Source organism: Capsicum annuum, chromosome 10 (genome assembly GCF_002878395.1).
Source record: "Capsicum annuum cultivar UCD-10X-F1 chromosome 10, UCD10Xv1.1, whole genome shotgun sequence".
Lineage (NCBI taxonomy): Eukaryota > Viridiplantae > Streptophyta > Magnoliopsida > Solanales > Solanaceae > Capsicum > Capsicum annuum.
The window spans coordinates 3,620,714-3,643,231 of NC_061120.1; positions in this window are offsets into that span (position 1 = coordinate 3,620,714).

Here is a 22,518-nt window from a genome sequence, read left to right on the forward strand (position 1 = left end):
CTAAATCATGACACTTAAACTTACAGGCTACCAATGGTTTGTTGAGAAATTCCTTCAACATATTGTACATCAAATGGATTAGTCATTTTATCCTTGTATGCTTTAATCATCGACCAATCAGTACGAACCTTTTGATCCAAAAAGCCACTCATATTAAGGTAAGTAGGCAATATTTTGTCCAGCTTTTGTATCTCAGACGATGGCCCAGAACGTCTCCTTCACGACTCGATTCATAAACTCAGATGCGCCTCTCTTTTAGAATGACGACAGCTAATACCCAATGAAATTCATCACCATAATTGATTGGGATGTACACTTCATCGACCAAATGCCAAGGTAAGCCAGCTAGAATGCTAAAACCTGTGATGATGTTGATTAAGCATTCCTTATTTCGGGAAACTTTCGGCTTCTATTGACAATACCTATCGTAGGCATTATTGATGTAAACTTTGTACAAACAATTACCCGTTGTGTATCTGTACTGTTCTTGTGTTTGCAACTTGGCCTTCTTTCAGAGGTAGTAAAAATAACATCAATGTGCTGCACAAATTATCAAAAATTTTGGATTACGTAACGAAAAATTCAATACACAGATGCAATTAAATAAATTATTAATTAATAGTAATATGTATGGCATTTAAACCTCATTATTCCAGCAAGTTTGGGGCTGTGACATAAAATAGAACTAATTCTTTATTTCGGGATGCGCAACAATAAAGTCGAACATATCAAAACTAAGACTCGATTCGTTCACTTTGTAGAGCTCGTCATTTTGTTTTCTACATGATGATTTATATGTATTAATGTTAGGTTCTTACAACAAGAATTGTATAAACCAATATCCATAAAATTTATTTATGTACTACCGGCATGATGCTTTAACAGCCCATCAGCAATCCATTCTGAATAATCATTGATCAACTGTGTTAGTTTTTTTCGAGCCTCGTTCGAGATGTTGAACCCTTCAAACGGGTAATTCTTCAGTTCTCCCAAATTGACAAGCTCTACTTTTTCTTCATCTTTGGAAGCAGTTGATGGATTATCAACTGTGATATTATGCTCTTCGACAGTAGCTATGACATCCACCTGGAAAGTCAGAATTGTCAATGGTAAGTAAAGATATACAACAGATTTTCCATTTATTGCAACAAATGAGTCTTATGCTGCATCAGATGGATTATCTGTTGGGACAAATTCGAACAAGTAAATTAGAGCATTACGATAATTTCGAATAGATGACCCATCTGTTACAAAATAAGACTCATTGAAATAGATAACGAATCTGATGCAACAGGTTAGACAACGGTTGCAACAGATGTATATATCTATTAGATAATTTTCAGCAGATGTATCATCTGTTGAAATAGATATGTGCCTGTTTGTTTTATTGGAACAGATGATGTACATTTACCTTCTTCAGCTCATGCTGCTCTTCTGCGGCCCTTGCATACTGAACATCGGTGCAAGACAAAGATAGAGGTGTTGCAATCTTGCTTTTTAATGATTGATGATGCCTTGGAAGTGTCTTTCCTTCTCCTCTTAGCCACCTTGATCTCTAGTGGAGTGTCTGCATATGAAATCCTCTTTGATGGAATGACACCTCTCTTAGATGTCATTTTCTTTACAGAAGAAGTTAGGGCATTAATAGCATTAATCACTCCATCGTGTTTCGCCTTGCAGTCTTGACATTTGCATGAAGAAAATTCGCTAGATGCGGCAAAATCTAGAGAAAAATCTGTACAACCATTATGATCATAATCATAATGACTTGTTGTTTCAAAAACTGTAAGAGGAGCATCATTATCCCCACCCTCCAAAGTATTTTTTCTTGTGGTGGCTGTTGCTCCAAACAATTTCATTTTTATTCCATCAACGACCTTAGGATCCGATAAAGTTTGCACAGACCGTAAAGTAAGAAAAATGGCATCTTCAACTCTCGATTGATCGAAACAAGCCACGGATGGACAATCTATAATAAATCGGTACATATATTAAGAATAATGATGAAATTATTTAATCATTAATTAAAACAAAAACTTGATTAGAATTGGACTTACTGCTTCCTTGGGGGGATTGAAAAGATCAAAAAATTTTACATTTTTCTTGGTTTTGGCCAACAACCATCTCAAAATTCTTCGACAGGAAACTTCTTCCTGGTAGTTCACTTGTTGTCTCAAATAAGGAATGGCTTCAAATGCCCAAGCCTATAACATAACGCCAATAAATCAAAAACATTATTGAATAAAATGCCTCAAGATCCTCAGAGAGATTTATTAAACCGAGGCTTATATTTTTGTTAACGTCTCTCGCCCAAAGAAAAACCAAACCAAGCACAATGATTGCTTGTTCTTCTTTGAAAGTCCTTTACCTTTCGACGCTTCTATCAGATTTTTGTTTTTCAAGCTTGGACCAACAATGGAAATGAGGTCATCACTGTCACTCGACTTGCCTTTTCCTTTTTTGGGTGTGCTGGGTGCTTTTTTTAGGTCAGAGTAGGTATAACTTGAGAAAGAGAAGGAGGATAACATTTTAGTTTGGTAAATATGGTAAACTCCTTCCAACCAAAACAAATAGGCATGCCATAGTAATTTATCCATACCTCATCCATTTTATCTTTGTTTTCATACATAAACCTGCGCTTGAGAAGATCATATACCATTTTCATCTGGAAACGAGCATTGTTGTCCTCTAACAAATCAAGATATTTCCCAAAGAAGCTTTCCCTAAATAAGAATCAAATTTTTGTTCTCGATGTACTTTTCTGAAGGCATCGAAATATTTTTCCATGACTGACTTAACCACGACATCACCCGTTAAATCTGTGGCACCATTGCACAACATTCTCACAGGATAATGATCAATGCTAAAGGTTTTGACCAACTCTTTGGAGGAAGGTCTATTAGCATTTGGATCATCTCTTTTAAATGATTCCTCCTCCCCGTGTTCATTATCTTCTGCTCCTGATTGAGATAATACTTGTAAAGTAAGCTCATAGAGTGGTGGATGTAGCTGAGCTACTGCACTTGTTCCTTTACTTGGACTTGATTTGATTTTTTTTTCTTTTGGGAGCCATGTTATCTTAAATTAACAGGAACATAACATAGATTATAATTGATTAATGCATAACAGTAATGTAACAGTTCCAACAGACAACTAATCTGTTGTGTCAGGTATGTTATCTTTTCTAACATATAATCGACCTGTTGCGACGGATAGGTAATCCATGGGAACCATAAAAAAAGAACTAATCTGTTGCACCTGGTATTTTATCTGATGCAACATATAACTGACCCATTGCAATGGATGAGTAATCCGTTGGAAACCATAAAAATAGATCACTAATCTGTTGCACTAGGTATTTTATCTGTTGCAACATTAACCGACCTATTGCAATAGATGAGTAAACCGTTGGAAAGAATAAAAATGGATCACTAATCTATTGCACCAGGTATGTTATCTATTGCAACATATAACCGACCTGTTACAACGGATGAGTAAACCGTTGGAAAGAATAAAACAGTCCAAATCTGTTGCAAAATGAAGAGTAAACTGTTGGAAAGAATAAAAATAGATCACTAATCAGTTATCTATTGGATTAATATTGTTTAGATTTCTTCCAAACAGAAGAGTCGTCTGTCGCAATAGATGAATGATCTGTTAGATTGTTCACCTGTTGCATCAGATTTTCATTCGTTGCATCAGATTTTCATATGTTGCATTAGATTTTTATCTGTTGCATCATATGTTTCATCTGTTACATCAGATGTTTCATCTGTTGCAATACCATTTTTACCAAGACAAACAACAAATTAACCCAGCAACATCAACACATAACACACACACTAAGAACATCAAATGTGACCAAAAATCACCAACAAATTTACCAACAGTACGACAACAAGAAAAAGAAATGCTAGAAATTAGGATTTTATTCAGTCCACATTTCAATACCAGAAGAGTAGTTGGCTCGAGTTCCTCTGTTTCTTCATAATTTTTTACCTATGAAAAAGGAAATGGAACGATGAAGAACTCAAAGTTGTTGTCTCCGGAGAAGTCTTCACGTCGATTGATGGTTTAAAGTCAAAAAGAAACTTGTTCGACTATTTGTCGCCGGAGGTTGAAGGGAGAAATTTTGCAGAACTGTTGGTTGGGAGAGAGTTCAGAGAAGCTGGAGAGAGAGTGGTTGATTTGGATTGAAGAGGGGTGTGGGTTGGGTTGATATATATTTTTGAAATGATTAGAAAGTTTCGAAAATATTAATCAAGTCCACAATTAACTCAATCAAGTTTCCTAATGATGTTTGACTTTTTAAGTTGGTCAATGTCACCAATCCTTCATTCAACACTTAAAAGACACCTTTCCTTCAATTTTCTCCAATTACTCCCTCCATTTATTTTTACTTATTTACTATACTAGAAAAATATACATGTCCAACAATAATTGGCTAATTTAAAAAATCAATAGATAATTTATCAATTTCTACAAATTTAACCATTAATATTAAATACAATTAATTATTCAATATTTTTTAAAGCGTGAGATTTATTATATTATGAACATTAATATAGTAACATTATCCTTCTCATTTACAATTTCTTAACCTGCATGTCAAGTTAATCGTAAACAACTATTGATAAATGAAAAAAATAACATATATTGAGTTCGTGCTAGCACGAACGCTCTGGTATCTAATGATATATATAATATAAGTACGAAACCTTTTTGTTTTATGAGTTCATATGTAGCCAAGTTGTACTAATTTTTGGTAAATTTATTTTTGAATAATTTAAAAGTATAAATTTTTTGTACACTATTAATATTACATTAATTTTCACAAATATAGTTAAGCATGAGATGAATATTTTTATTTGTACTTTTTAGCATGTACTAGTTCAATGGTATTTGCAATCGGATATTTTTTTTGTTGTTGGCCAAAGAAAAGATGAATAATACATAGAGGAAAGGTATGATTTTCATTTTGATAAATTATAGATCGAAATTTTCTTTTTAATTTTTAATTTTCATCGAGCCGAAGAGACAATCCTAATCATATCTTATGTAGCAAACATGACTAGGAAAATTTACTTTTCAAATTATTCAACAAATTTAATTAATTAATACGAGTTAACTATATTTGTTACAATAAAGACAAACATGCTTGGGAAAATCAACTTATCTAATTATTCAACAAATTTTATTAATGATACGAGTTAATTATTTTTGTTATAATAATAATTAAACAAACTTTTCTCTTTATATATTACAACAATCCAATAGCAAAGAAAGATTCACCATACAAAATAGTTGGCCATGAAAAAAAAGATAATTTAAAAGATGAAGCAAGACGTAAATGAATCATAAATTGATTTTTTTTTAATTATTTGAAGAAAAAAAATATATGGAAATTAATTCCTCAACCCACTTCAATTTCTCTTATTTATATAGCCATGTTCTTCTATTGGTGCATTCATTTAGGGGCATTTGGTACATGCAATTGTCATAAAATAATAGCTTGATGTAAGAGAAATAATGTACATATTGTGACAACTTTAGGTATAAAATTAAATAATTTACTTTAATAATTATGCTTTTTGGATCCTTATAAATAATTTAATTATATGTATATTTTTTTTCTAGTCGATTTGATCAATTCATTCGTTCGTAGAGTTATTTACTCGATTAGAGACGAACTCACAACACTCATTTATTATAAGTTTCGCATATATGCCAAGATGGCATTCCCTTTGCATCATCAATCATTTTTTCATGCCAACCATTTTTCATCTCTTGGTTCAATCTTCTAATAAATCCTTCTTTTTTCCCTTCACAATAATTCAAAAACTTCACTATGGTCATTGTATCCTTGCTCTTCCAACAACTCCGGCCTAATTTCACTGGCTCGACTGGTTTAGATTCTGGTGTTTCATGTCTAGATGAACTAGCCAAACTAGTAATATACTCAATCATACCATTTACAAGATTGGACGGGGCATTACCTCGACCATCCTATAGCCATATACGTGCCATACCTTTTTGCAATGCCATAAACATGTCGCGCTTATAATTTGGACCTTTCAAATTTGAAGGACTTACGTGCATAACAAACTCATTGTTGTTGTCTTGGGATGGCTTAACAATGACCGGAGAAGTCAAATTTTGACTTGATAGTCTCGGAATGACGTGTTTGACTTGCTTCTTGATTTTTTGCTGATGAGACTCTCGACGATCACTTATAGGGTAAAGAATATTTTCAATGAATTTACTAGTCCTCGGGATTAAACGTGTGGCTTCATCATTTGACATGAAAAAAAGATCGCTTGCAAATGCACTTTGATCATTGGCTTCATTGACAATGGTTATGTCAAAACCTTTGGAGTCTTCATAGTTTTCCCATAAGGAGAATACTCCAACAAAAATGACCATAACAAATCTAAGAATTATACATGAACTAGTGAATAGGTCCGCACTTCGCGCGGTGTTTAAGACCTTGTTAAATTTATATAATTATTTATAATAATAAAATTTTGATGAACTATTTTTCCAAATGACGATGAATTATTGAGTAAAAATATACTTAACATAAGAGCTCCAACTTCTTATTCATACTTAAATATTTTTTTCATAAATATTACTCAAGCATAATAAATAATAATATATATTAGAAATCATAATTGGAGGTAAATCATACACTTAATTCGAGCTTGTCTTACCTAATCTTATTCATTTGTTGTTTCATAAATAATGTGTTAATTATGTAAATAAGAATATTTGTAGTTATTGTAGTGATAAGTATGCATTATACATAATAAAAGATTTTTTTGTGTTACATAAGTCCCCTCATTTGCTATTAATTAGAGAATTGACATAAGTCCTTTTATTTTATCCATTTTATTTAATTGTTTTTGAGAAAATGCTTTGTTTCCACCCTGAACTATACGCAGATTGCTGGGATACACCTGAACTTTAGGAGGGTCCTATTACCCCCTTGGACTAATTAAAATCATATTTTTGGCAACCTTAGTGACTACGTGGTACATACGTGGCACAATAGTAAATCAACACACTGAAACACCTATGTGATCTATGTGACCTATCATAATAATTATAGCAAGATTAAGAGTATAAATACATGTAATGAACTAGAGAAGTCGTTTATTAATATTCGGAACATAAACGAATTTCTCTAATTAGTCCGTTCAATACATACGAAATGAACTAGCACAAAAAGTTGGAATATTACCATTCCCATAATTATGATCAAATTATATTTAATCTTGTGCTACAATCATCAAGATATTTGTCCTGCCTCATCTTTGATTGTGAATGTTAATTTATTACTTATAAGAACCGACAATTTTAATCTTTTCGTTCATGAGTTAAAATACTACATATACAAAATTGTCTACTATATAAGCAAAGGACACACATGTTAATACAATGATCAATTCAAATAAATATTTTATTAATATAATAAACAGTCTTTTCATGAGATGAAAATACAATACTATAACACAAATTACATGGTTAATAGTATATCTTAATAATCTCTCACTTAGACTCATAACCATGAATGCACAATTTTAACACCCATTTCTTTCACATGTTTATCAAAAACCTTCTAGATTAAGCCCTTTGTAAATGGGTCTGCCAAATTATTCTTCAACTCAATCTTCAAAACTCTCACATCACCCCTTTGAGTTATATCCCGAATCAAGTGATATTTTCTTTTAATATGCTTTCTTCTCTTATGGCTTTGTGTCTCTGTTGAGTTTGCAACTGCACCACTATTGTCATAATAAAGTATAGTGGTGTTAGAATTGAAGGAACAACTCTAAGCTCTTTTAGAATATTGCCAAGCCAAACAACCTCCTTAGCTTCCTCAGAGGAAATCGCATATTTGGCTTCCACGGTGGAATCAACAACACATGATTTCTTAGTACTCCTCCAAACAATGGCTCCACTTCCTAAAGTAAACACATATGCCGAGGTAGATTTTCTAGAATCTTTATCCGATTGAAAGTATGAATCGGTATACCCAATAGGTACAAGATCCTCAGAGTGAAAAACAAGCATGTAATCCCTAGTCCTTTTAAGGTACTTAATTATATGCTTAACTTCAGTTCAATGTTCTTACCCAGGATTTGACTGAAATCTGCTCATCATGCCTACCATAAAGCAAATATCAGGTCTAGTGCACAACAAAGCATACATAAGACTACCTATAGTTGAAGCACAAGGGATCACCTTCATTCTCTTTATCTTATAGGCCATTTTGGGCGTTGATCCTTTGATAGAGTAATTCCATGCCTAAAAAGAAGAAATCCCTTAATATAAAGTGCTTGAGATAAGATTAATATCCTTTTTTTGCGATCTCGCATAATCTTGATCCCAAGGAGATGAGCAGCTTCTCCCAAGTATTTCATATTAAAACGTGAGCATAGCCACTCCTTACAGAATTCAACATGCTCACATTATTTTCTATGAGCAAATGTCATCTACGTATAGAATAAAAAATGCTACTCTGTCTCCGTCCTATTTTTTATAGACACATGACTTATTTTCATATTGATTAAAATCAAAAATCTTCATCGAATTGTCAAAATAAGTGTTTCATGCCCTATATGCTTGTTTCAAACCATAAATGGATTTCTTAAGTTTACAAAACTTATGTTCATTACCACTTTTCATAAAACCTTCTAGTTGTGCCATATAAATGCACTCGTCAATACTTCTATTGAGGAAAGTCGTCTTGACATTCATTTTCCAAATCTCATAATCATAATGAGCACCAATGGATAAGAGAATCCTAATGTATTTAAGTATAGTTACCGGAAAAAAAGTTTCCTCATAATCAATTCTTACTTTTTGAGTAAATCATTTCGCAACACGCCTAGCCTTAAAAGTTTGCACTTTTCCATCCATAACTCTCTTTTTATTATAGATATATCTATAGACAACGGGTTGGACTCCTCATAAGGTTCTACAAGTTTCCAAACTTGATTGGAATAAATAGACTTCATTTCAGATTTCATAGCAGCAATCCACATTTTAGCATCTTTATCATGTAGTGATTCAGCGTAATTAAGGATTTCCGTATTAGGCTCCTCAGGAATTTTATCATACGATTCTCCCAAGTGAGAAAGCCATAAAGGTTTTCTAATAATTCTCCCACTACAATGACCAATCACTACAGGATCTGCTACTACTGAAACTAAACTCTGAATACCCTGAATGTTCCTGCACGATGACATGTTCCTCAACATTACCCTAAACATTTTTCTCCACAATCTACTCGACATTACCCTACTACTTTGAGGTAGTGTAATGTCAAGTGTTTGCTCTTGTGCGGCCTCTAGCCTATTTACATTTCTCCACTACGGATGCAGTGGTGTGTCAATAATGATTTTCAAAAATTATTCTTGTGTTTCATTATTCATTATTCTATTGCTCAATATAATTTTTCTTTTAGGAACTTGGTTCATTAAATAATCCTCTTCAAGAAATCTGGCATTTGTCAAAACAATTACCTTCTGTTATTTAGGACAATAAAATAAACCCCCTTTTGTTTCTTTTCGATATGTCTTAGATTTCAATTTATCAGGTTTTCCTTTTAGCACATTTGCTGGAAAACCCAAACTCGAATATGTCATTGACTAGGTTTGCACCCACTCCACAATTCAGATGGGTTTAAAGATACTGATTTTGAAGGAACCAAGTTCAGAATATAGTTTGTCATTTCTAATGCATAACCCTGAAAAAAAGGGCAAATCTGAATAACTTAACATTGATCTAACCATTTCCATATGAGTTCTATTTGGTAGAACATTTTGTTCTGGTGTTCCTAAAGAAGGATATTGAGATGTAATTCCTGATTCTGATAAGTTTAATGAATTCTATAGAAAGTTATTCCCCACATGATCAAATCATAATGTATGGATGTGTTTGTTATGTCGTTTTTCCATTTCCGTCTTAAATTCATTGAATTTTATAAAGCATTAAGATTTATGGCACAATAAATAAATGTATCCATATTTTGAGTAATCATCTATGAAAGTCACAAAATATTCAAAACCATCTCTTGCTTGTATATTTATAGGACCACACAAATTAGTATGAATTAATTCTAACTTACTACCGGCTCTATTTCCTTTGGTAGGAAAAGATCTCTTCATAATTTTACCTTCTAAACAAGATTCACAAGTTGGAAGTATCTCCAATTTCAATGAACTCAAAGGTCCACCAGAAACAAACTGTGAAATCCTATTTATATTAATTCGACCTAGACATAAGTGCCAAAAGTACATTTCATTCAATTTCAAAATACGTTTTTATGTGATTAATCAACATTATTAAGTTCCATTGTGTGTAGCATATTATGGAAACATTAAATACAAACAAATCGTGTATTCTAGAAGCAAAAATAATAAAATGCTTATTAAATTTAATAATTGGAGAATTATTAGCAAAATAAATATTATAACCAACACCTATTAACTGAAATTAAATTTCTTCTTATAGAAAAAGAACATTATTTAGTCTTAAAACTCTAGAACTACTAAACGAAATGGAAATATTTCCAATTTCTAAGGCTGGTATTGGTTCCCCATTTGCTTGAAATACGTTCAATTAATTTTTCACTTAGGCGTCGTATTTCCTGAAACCTTGCAACTAAGTGCAGATATGATTAGTGAATCCCAAATCTATCACCCAAAATTTGGTAGAAACAATCGCTATAAATATTTTGATGGCATATGAAAAAGTTTTACCTTGTTGTTGTATCTTAACTATGTAGTCGGGACACTATTTCTTATAATGACTAGGTTGCTTGCAATGATAGCACTTGCCTTTAGGATTAGCCACACCACCATTAGAACCTGAAACCTTGTGAGGCTTTTTCTTTTTCTTTTTTCCTTTTGGCTTAGAAGTCGAAGACGAAGCTTTGTCAACCATCAGCGCAGCAGGAGGAGGTTGTTACTCAATGATAAATTTGGCTGCTTGTGGCTTATTCAACAGTTTTACAAGAGATAAGTCCATCTTATTGATGTTATAATTCAAGAGAAACTGCTGAAAACTATCCGGTAGAGTCTGTAGGACCATCTCAATCTGAGATTCCTTATCAATAACCGCACCAAGAATTTCCAGATCATTCAACATACTCATCATTTTAAGAACATGTTCCTTCACCGAAGTTCCTTTAACTATTTTAGTGGTCAAAAGGGCTTTCATGTCCACCTTCCTTGCAGTATGATTTTTCTCACTGTAACGCCTCAAAATCTCATCCCGAGACATCACATGGTGGTCAAAGCTACAAGTAGCCCCAAGCTAACCCTTTGACTAATATTGAATCTGGAGCTTGCTTTAAGATAAATTACTCAAATAATAGTAATGTAATATAACAAGTCTGAACTAAAATAACTGAAAAACAATATTTGAATGACAAATACTGAAAGTTTATAAATCAATTACTAGTCCGACAAGCCTCTACTACTCAGGAACTAGAGAGTTATTAGGACAGACCCCCAACTGACTCAGACAAAACTAAAAGCGGTAAATCAAACACTCTGAAGAAGTAGATCCTTGAACCATGAGGTCTCACCAACTGTGGAAGTGTAGGTAGAGATGGTGGAAATTACTCACGCCGCTGAGACTAAGCACCTGAACCTACATTATGAGACAATGTAGCACATAGACATATATGTAGATCAGTACTTTGAGGATGTATTGCGTATATAGGGGTGTATGCACAAGTAAAACTGTAACTATGTACGTATATAAATATGCATATGTTTTGTAAACAATGCATGCAATGTGAAAGTGACTCACACTGGCTTCAATAACCAAAAGTTGAGAAATCACACATCTTGAACAATAAAACATGCAGTATAAATATTGTGAGTCATAACACTTATTCCAAAAGTTATATTTCTTTCCTAGTTGCAATTCATGTACGCTAAGAAAAAGGCTCATCTTTATATTCTGAGAACTTGAAGACTGTATGTATGTGACTAAAACTTCAAGCAAAAAAATATCTGATTAAATGTGTGAGCCATTAAGGTTATTTCATTTAAGATTTTCTATCATATTCTTCTTTGAACTCAAAAGACTTTGGGACTTAGAGACTTAGAGACTACGGAACTTTAAGACTATAAAACTTTGGAGACTTGGAGACTCTGGGAACTTATCTTGGGAACTTACTAAAACTTTGGGATACTATGGGACCATGTGAGTTTCTTTTAACAGACAAAAACCATGTGAGCTGATATGGAGTCACACATTTTGCCCACGTTGAGGAGAGCTGTTCTACCCTTGCTATCAGAATAGAACCTTAACTTTAGTGATCACTATCTTAGCCCATAATGGGCACATCAAAAACCTACGGTAACACGTAGTTTTAGGGCATGAGTCCTTAGAATCATACCCAACTTGGTGCTAACTACTACTCCCATACTTATGCCCAGAACTTTTAGGAAATCCACCTTAAAATAATACAAGGGTCTATAATAAAGACCAATTATACTTTTCTTTGCTTTAAATCATAAATAATGTGGATTCCTATCTTAGCTTAGGATCAAAAGATTAATCTTTTATTTTGAAAGCACTTATCAAAACTTGTCAACAAGACATTGAGATCATAATCTCCTTATAAAATCATCAATGGTACTTAGGACTCAAAATATAAAGCTTTAATACATCAACAATCATACTTAAACTTCATACTCAACAATCATCTTAAAAGCTTTCAACAATCTCAATCAAAATAGTGGGATATAACTCATAATATGAATCTCATGACTTCAAACATGAATATATGTAAATCTCTTGCAATTGAAGCCTTAAATAGCATGATAATTTCATAAATGGAAAATAATAAGAAATTGGGTCTCACCCTAACTTGCAAATCATAAAATATTTAATAAAAATCAAAGCGTTGGGCATAAGGACAAAAGATTTGTCCTTGTTCAAACCCCACATACCTTAGGTTATGAACTTAGATGAACACTTGCTTTTGAGACTCTTTTTGCACTCTTGACTGAAGATTCTTGTAATTCTTGGACTAGGAACTTTGATTCTTGAACCAATTTGGAAGAACAATGGTGAACTTTGGAGATTCTTGAACTTGGGTATCGAAACTTAGGGTTTGTTTCAGGGAAATTGGATGGAGAATGAGCTTATGTTGCTTAATTTTACGCTTAATCTTCTGTTTTCATGATTTTGGATATAGGAAAAAGACTAGACTACCCTTGGATTTAAAAATTCGTAACTAAAATGCCGTTTAATGCTTTACCGCGATGTTATGATGGGTTCATCGCTATACCCACCATAATGCGATTGAATCGCGGTGACCTACTAGATATGGACAAGTGCTGATTTGGGGTTCACTGCAATGCGGTGCAATCACGATGACCAATTGGAAATTGCGAAATACCACTATGGCCTCCATCGTATTGCGGTGTCATTCCCATCGCCATTATTACTACGATGTGACCTAATCATGGTGAGCTACTGGAATTTTCCAATTGGTGATTCAACCTCCACCACGATGCGGTGGCCTGCCCATCGTGAATACTACTTACTAAAAACGTTCTAACTTCTTCACCGGGTGTTGGATTTAGGCAAATTTGATATCGACAAAAATCTTATTCAATTTCCCACATAATAAAAAGTAAAAATTAGGAAAATTCTATATGCTTTTAACATTACTCACTTTTGAAGTCATCCCTTAATATTCTAGAGATGAAATTAGGATTAACAAAAGTCTGAGGTATTACACTTACCGAACATCTCTTTGAGAGATTCAAGCATAACATAACCAATAGTCATGGATTGATGTTGATGCTACAACATATTTGCCATGGAGGCAAGAATGTAGCATCTTGCCATCTCTTCATCCATAACCCAGTTATCTTAGGCTGTAATCTCATCATCAGTGGGTTCATCCAACATAACAGGACATTCCTCAACCAACACAAATTTAAATCCCTCAACAATAAAAACATGTAAGACCCCGCAAAACTTTGCATTTAAATTTAGCTTTTTTAGCTCCTTGAAGCTCAATAGAAGGTCCAACACTTAGAAAATATTAGCTAAGTGTTCAACACTTAGTCTCATTTTAGACCTCCAAATTTCTGGGATTTATTTGAAGACCTTCCCGACCTTCATTTTTAGATTTTCAAGTTGCGTTGAAATGGGGAAAGGTTGTAGTACATTCTGAGTGAGTTTCAGATTTTTTGGAGTAGCTTAAGGGCACGTTTGGTGTGCCAAACCAGTAGCCAAAGGCACTGGTGAGGCATCGCCCAGGCTAGACCGGGGGTGTAAGCAGGGCGCTGCCCTTCCCATAGCCTTTTGGCCCAGTTTTCAGCATTTCACTTCCGTGCTTTGAGGGGTATTTTGGTCTTTTTTCCACCCCTATATAAGACAATAACACAGGATTAAGGCTCAAAAAGACCAAATTATACTCTCTTTTCACAATTTCTCTCAAGAACAAGAACAAGGCTTTCAATTTGAAGACCCAAATCCAAGAGATTTTACCATTAGTTTTTGAAGATCTTCCATCTAAGGTATGTGTTATGTTGATTCATGGACTCTTTTCGCCCATGAAGCTCAAGAACCCTATTTTAAACTATATATCATGATATTCAAGTTATGAATTGATTGTTGATCATGTTTATGTGTTGAATGATTCCAAGGTGGAACCTTTATGTGTTTTTATGAAACTAGGATGACATGTTAGTTGAAATATATGAATTTTGGGTGGTTTGAATTGTTAAATTGATGATTACCTATGTTATAAAGTGTGCATGCAAGGTGTTTGATAAAATACCTAGGAGACTATAAATAATGTTTTCATGACTCAATAGAACCTAAATGACAAGTCCATGCTCTATCCCTTATGATTCAACATGAATTCCATGCTATTGTTGTGATATGGAATGCTCATGATATTGGAGTTATGCAAGTATTTACATGTTGTTGACACCTAATTTTGGCCCTCCACGACTAAATTTAATCTTGAGTTTCTTTGATTTTTAATAAAATTAAAATATTTATTTCATCCAAATAAAAATTTATTAAATATATTTGTACGTAATTTTGTCATTTTAAGTAGTGATTATAATTTATCGTATTCAATTATACGAGATTTTATAATTTTGTTACTTAAATATTTATTTTATAAAATATTGGATTTTAATCATGGCTTAGAGATTCAAATGATTAAAGTTTTGATTTCAATATAATTTACTCTCAAAAAATAATTTATTCGGATAAATATGTGTTTGATTTTATAAAATCAAGAAGCCCGGGATTAAAGGAAGTATTAATTCGCATCGAATTTTAATTTAATTTAGCCAATCTATTAGATTTGACCAAAATTGAAATCAAATTGGTCATAATTGTAATACAATCCATTAATTGATTTCTAATTCGGTAAAAATAAAATAAATATGGCTAAATTTTAAATCCCAATTGGGGTTATATTTTAAATAACCCCAAAATTCTTTAAAACCACTCATAACTTCTACCCAATTTCACAAAAAAATAATTTCAAATTGTACTACATTGTACTATTTCCCCCCAACTTTGTCTTTTCCCAATTTTGAAATTCAAAAGTTATACTACATTGTACAATTTCCCCCCACATTATCTTCCACCTCACCTTATCTTCAATTTTAAAATTTCAAAAACACCCTTAATTGCTTTTACTCCCACATTGGTGGATGACAAGAAATAAATCTTCATCTTTTCTATAAATACTTTTCTCCCACATTGGTGGAAGAGAGAAAAAGAATCTCATTCTCACCTATAAATACTACCACTACTTTGGTAAAAAAGGGAGAAAGGAGGAAAAAAAAAAAGAGGCTAGAAAGGTGAAAAATCCTTTTTTAGAAAAATAGTTATTTTTATTTAGTAAAAATTTTTGTTTCATAGAGTTGGTCGGGTAATAAAAAATTTTAAGTTGCCGGCGATGTTTTTTTGGGTGGTGGTTGATTCCGATGAAGCTTATAGTCTCGTTTTGCTGCCCCCCAAAAAGGTAAACACATCTTTTTTTTTTAGTTGTTATTATCGTTTTCTTCTTCATCTTTTTTCTTCTTCATAGTTCGTAGATATAATTTCTTTTGCTGAGATTGTATGCTGTAGATGGCCTTAAAGGCCCTAGGACGTTGTGGTATCGATATTCTAATTATTTTCATGTTCATGATATAAAAATGAGCTAAAATAGTTGTGTGTGTCTTTTTTTTACTTTATTCTTTGATTATTTTGGATAAAGTTTCAATCTTTGCTTAAAAGATGTATTTATGCTTTGTTTAAACTCATTGTTGTTGAATATATTTGTTTTTAGCATGCAAAGTTATTTTCTTTATATTGAAAAGAATAGTTAATGCTGAATGTTTTGTCTTTTCACCTTCTTCTTTGATTATTTTGGATAAAGTTTAGATCTTTGCTTGAAAAACATAATCATGTCTTGTTTAAACTCATTGGTTTAATATGTTTATTTTTAGCATGTAAAATTATTTTCTTTATGTTGAAAAGAATAGTTAATATTGATTGTTTTGCCTTTTGACCTTATTCTTTGATTATTTTTGATAAAATTTAGATCTTTACTTGAAAAGTCATACCCATGTCTTGTTTAAACTCATTGTTGGTAGAAATTTTTGTTTTTAGCATGTAAAGTTATTTTCTTTATGTTGAAAAGAATGGTTAATATTGATTGTTTTGCCTTTTGACTTTATTCTTTGATTGTCATGTATAAAATTTTGATCTTTCCTTAAAAGACAAACTCATGTCTTGTTTAAATTTATTGTTGACGGATATGTTTGTTTTAGATGTAAAGGTGTTTCTTTTATGTTGAAAAAATAGTTACTATTGTTTGTTTCTCCTTAATAAAAATAATAATTGATTAAATCAAGAATTTTTCATTTACTTGTTAATTATTTTAAGGGATCTCCAAAATCTTCATATAAGAGATGAAGTGCTAGCTTTATTTTCATCTACGATATTTATTCCTCTTTTTCGCATGTTTTCAAATTTTTCAAAATGATGAGAAAGTTCGAATTTTTATGGATAAATAGAATTATTTAGATATTTTCGAGTCATGCATAGTATATTGTGAAACAATATTTCACTTTTAGAAATGCTAAACTTTATTCTAATTTTCTTGCACCCTTTGGATTGTTATATGTGTTCTTTGTGAGTGTAAAAACTTGATTCGTGTCTCTCATTGATTCATAGTATCAAAGGAGAATCAACGATGTCTTAAAAATATAAACCATAGGTCATTACACATTTTCTTTCATAAAATCTTGATTGTAATTTATATGTATGAATTTTCGTTAATGTCATCTTAATTGAAATTTAAAGATTCTCTTGCTTGAAAAGTTAACCTTTATTTTCTTTTGTTATATGGATTAGTATCCATGTTTGTTCAATTTTAGAAGTCATGAGTATTTTCCTTGTTGCCTCATCCATTTACTTTCGCAACCTTACGTTGTTTGTTTCTTGCATTAATTCATTGAATATGGCCTTCTTCCTTTTACCTTTATTCATTCTTGTATGAACATAAATCATGAGGCATGTAAGTGGGTGTCTTTGTTTTGCATTTTATTTGTTGACTTTTATTCTTGTGCAAGTGTGCTTATCATTGTCACTCAAAATTGGTTCTTGATATTTTCTTTTACTTTGAAATATGTCACTTTTATGCCTTGAACGTATATTAATTTCTTTATCTTTTCTTTGCATGCAAAAAAAAAAAAGTCTCGAGTCCAAATGGATTCCTCTCCTCTTGCATTTTGTAATGTGCCAATGAGGTCTACCCCTTCGAGTCAAGATCGAAGTTTAAACCCGAGGTCCACTACATGGCGTGCGGGTGCTAGAAGATAGACGAAGAAGGAAAATGGGTCAAAACACATTAATGAGGTCATTAAGAGACTTGAAAAATCTCAATTTTTATTATTGTCTTCTTTTTATTTATTTATTTAGTCATTTATTTATTCATTAATTTCAGCCTCGAAGCCAAAGTGGTATTTAATAGGTGGAGCAAGACTCGAGCCAAAGGCTCGAAAAATAGTTTAGGATAGGTGAAATGGGTCGGAAGCCCAACTAGAATAGGACAGGTCTCCTTGAGTTGGTCTCAATGGCCTAAATCCTTTACTTTCTCCTTCCTTCCCCTTTTATGTGTTTATTTGTTTATTAGTTTTGTTTAGACTTAGTTAAAATCCCTACTAAGTCTCCTAAATCTATTTTACATATTTTTTTAAAAAAAATAATCATCACTATTTCAACAAATTAATCTTTTCAGAAGTTAATCCAAAGATTTTTTCAAATAGTCCGGATAACCGCAAGTTAACGAACGTTTTAGGTGCCTAACACCTTCCTAAAACGTTAATAGGAATCGCTTATCTAGAATCTCTAACTTAAATTGATTTTTCTATTTTGAATCGTTTGAAGTAACTCTCTAAAGGTTTCTTAATTCCTTTTTAAAATTAAGTGGCGACTCTTCTCAAAAAGTCAAAATTTCTCCGCAAAAGAGAAATGGGGACTCTTCTGGGGATTTTTAACTAGGTTCTAACCAAATGTTTGATTTCGTCTTTTGATTAACTATTTATGTGTTTATATGTTTCGATTCTGTAAAGTTTAACTATCACATCTCATGGCATATTCTTGCATTATTTCAACTGTTTTGGGGTTTCGTGGATGTCCCGGCCCCTATTGTTCAATTCCAAAATGTGTTGGAAATACGAACGACTTAGTAGAATGTGAGTCATCTGATGGCTGTTCGTATTTTCAAAATCAAGTTGTCCGCTTGAGAACCAATGTTCAAACCTACTCTAGACACCTAGGATAAAATAAAACCAAAACCCTATTTTAGGCATGGGCTTAGGACGACCAAATACCCGAGCGGGGTATTGGGCCCATTATAAAACCTGCCCTGCGTCTATTGACCTCGAGTCAATTATAGACGAACCATATTTATGTGTTGAATAAAATGTATTCCTGTCTAATTCAATCCATTATCCTTTGGGGGTCGGAAAAAAACTTGATTTGCTTACTTTTGTAAGAAGAATTGAAGCAAGTTAACCGGGAAATTGATCAATTTAGGAGGTTGCATTTAAGTCATAGTTTGAACATCAATGGATGTCACCAATATAAGAAATGGATGAAGCTAAGAAGGGGAAGGCTGATAGAAGAAGCACTCAGGAATTAGTATTTTTTTCTCCCTTGTGTGGGAACGTATCTTCTTTCATATTATTTCCCTTTCCCTAAATATTGTATCCCTCTTTCGTTATCTTTTGTAGGCATTTATGCCCTTTTAGTGTCTATAAAATTTGAGGGATAATGGATTGACCTTAATGAAGCATATATTTTTTCTTCAAAAATCATTAGGCCCAAAACCTTGGCTCAAAAGGGTCACCTAATTAGGATGCACGTTTATTAAAATATGCTTGTGTAATATAACTATTTATGTGCTTATACGTGTTATGTTGATTTGAATCAAAGGAAAACTAATCCAATCCCATTTTCCATAGAACATCTCTAGGCAGAAATATACCCCACTATACAAAAGTTCAACTAAAAGTACTCCAAGTCTCCCAAGTTTCTCAGAAAAGTCCGTAGTCATTTTTAAAACTTCCAAAATGATTGCTACCATTTTAGGAAAGTTGAATTTAGAATTAAAAAAAATGTTATAGTTTCAAACTACGTAGGGCCCGATTTCTCCTCCGTGAGATACGTAGGCAGTATTTCGGCCCGGCCCATATCTCCAAAAGCTCTGTTGTCCTCCACTTTCTTGAAGGAAGAAGAAGAGTTGAACCTTCCCGACAAATTCCACCTATCCATATCATTGAGCAAAATCCTGTTCATTGAAATCCTCGAGTCACCATTATTTCATGGATCAATTCGCATGAGATGAGAAACAACTCTATGTGTTTACTTTCTATCTTATCATCTTGCTTTACTTATTACTAACGGAATCTAACACGTCAATGTTTGAGTTGTTTTTACTTTGCAAGTAATAGAAACTACTCTGTGTTGGCACAAAGTGACCATACTTCACCAGATCAAAATGAATAAGATATCCGTTTCCTGACTATAGCTTTGTTACAGGAAAAGAAAAATGACTAGTAGTAAAACTGGACTCTACCAATCATTTTTCAACCCTGTAAGCGATAGTCTCGAGGATGGAATAAGGAAAAATATGAGGGAAGAATTTTCCAAGACAATCGGAATCATGGAAGATTAATTGGAGGAAACATTATTGAATTGGACCTCCACTCCACTCATGACTCATCGCCCGTTGTATAACAGTAACTTAAAACCTGCCATTGTCATGCCATGTCAAGAAGCAAAATAATGGTAGCCCTAGAACAGTCAACAGAAGAGTCAAAGAGTTTGAGAATTAAAGAAGCCTAATCTAGAGGAAACTAAGGTGGTTAACTAGGAAGGCGATGACTCTATTGGACATTTGATCCTTTGACCTATCAAGACAAATGAAATGCAAACGTCATGTCATCCATAGAAGTACTTATTTATATCCTATTAAGATGGGTAAGAGTATTTTTAGGGCCATTATGAGTTTATTTACGACTACGATTGGGCTAAATCCCCAAAAAGGGATACGTAGGCAGCCTATGTCGGCTTCGATCAACCCCTTAGGAAAATTTATTATTTCCTTTTATGTACGAACTACGTTTAACCTGAATTCCCAAAAAGGGATACGTAGGCGGCCTATGTCTGCTTCGGTCAACCCCTTAGGATACTTTATCCTTTCCTTTTATGTATGGACTACGTGATGACCTGAATTCAAAACAAAAGGGATACGTAGGCGGCCTATGTCGGCTTCGGTCAACCCATTAGATTTTTTTATATATCCTTAGCATAGTCTTGAACTATGTTTGACCTAATTCCTGCTTCAACGGGATACGTAGGCACCCCAACGGCTCAGTCATATAACCACAGGAAATAGAAACTGGGGCAGAATTTTCGAGAAGGAATCTCAAAAATTCACAAGGGAAGATCGGCATCCAACAAGGAGAACGAAGACCAACAAAGATTTTGGTTCTTCTCGAGATGATATCACCTCAGAATACTTTAAACTGGGGCAGAAATTTTGAGGAAGTCCTCAAAATTTCCACTAATATATTGAAATATATTTCAAATTCCCCAGCACTAGAGGTCGAAGTTGAGATTTGAGAATCACCACTTGTTATAAAGTCTAGGAAAACTGAATCTCCATCTTTGATAAAACTTCTGGTAGAGAGCCTCGACAATGCTGAATCCCTAGCAATCCTCCGTCAAATGTCGGACATTGTCAAAATTAAGAGAAAGATGGTCGTTGAGCTAGCACATAACATGACTGGCAGAGATTTTCTAAAGTTTTGCAGGAGTTTTCAAAACTATTTTCTAAAAAATTAAGACTACTTTCAAAAATCTATATAAATCTTTTACTTAATGATTGCCTAGACATCAGTTAGGACGAGGAGTCAAGGGTGGAAGTCCCAACATGACGGAGTAACTAAAAGATGGCGTAGAGCAAATGGAGAATCGAAGAAAGTCAACACGGAGTAGTTTCACTCGAACTTATAATTTTTCTGTGGATGCGGGGAACAATACACAAAAATGAGAGTTTCTTTCAAAATTCTCCGAGCAAATTGGGAGCCACACCAGAGAACTAATGCTCAAGAACAGTATTTTTGGGTAGACCTAAAAATGGATTTAATACCCATTTATTGAGGACCTTTTGAATTGTCCATCTCATTTCTTGAGATCATGGAGGACAAACAAAAGTGTCTTGTCTTCTTTACAAATATTGTATTTAGAATTTTTATAAAAAAATAGTCGCTAGCAAAAGCGACTTTATGTCTACTAATCATCTACCTTGAGTACAGGTACATGTAGAAAGCAAGACACAGACAAACAAACTCAGGTGAAACTATTTTCAAATTGCCAAGAGGACAATTCATATCATTGCCAAGAGGGCCATTTTATAACATTGCTGAGAGGGCCATTTCATATCATCGCTGAGAGGGTCATTTCATATTATTTCTAAGAGGGCCATTCACATCATTGACAAGAGGGCCATTCATATCATTGCCAAGAGGACCATTTCATAGGATTGCCAAGAAGGTCATTCATATCATCGCCAAAAGGGCCATTGCATATTATTGTCAAGAAGGCCATTCACATCATTGCCAAGAGGGCCATTCATATCATTGCCAAGAAGGCCATTTCATAGCATTGCCAAGAGGGTCATTCATATCATCGCCGATAGGGCCATTGCATATTATTGCCAAGAGGTTCATTCAATATCTATTGACACGCAAGACATAAATGCTGGTATCGAGGATATCATCAGTATTTTATATCTATTGACATGCAAGACATAAACACTGGCATCGAGGATATCATCACCATTCAATATCTGTTGACATGCAAGACATAAACGCTGGCATTGAGGATATTATCAGCATTCATTATCTATTGACACGCAAGACATAGACGCTGGCGTCGAGGATATCATCAGCA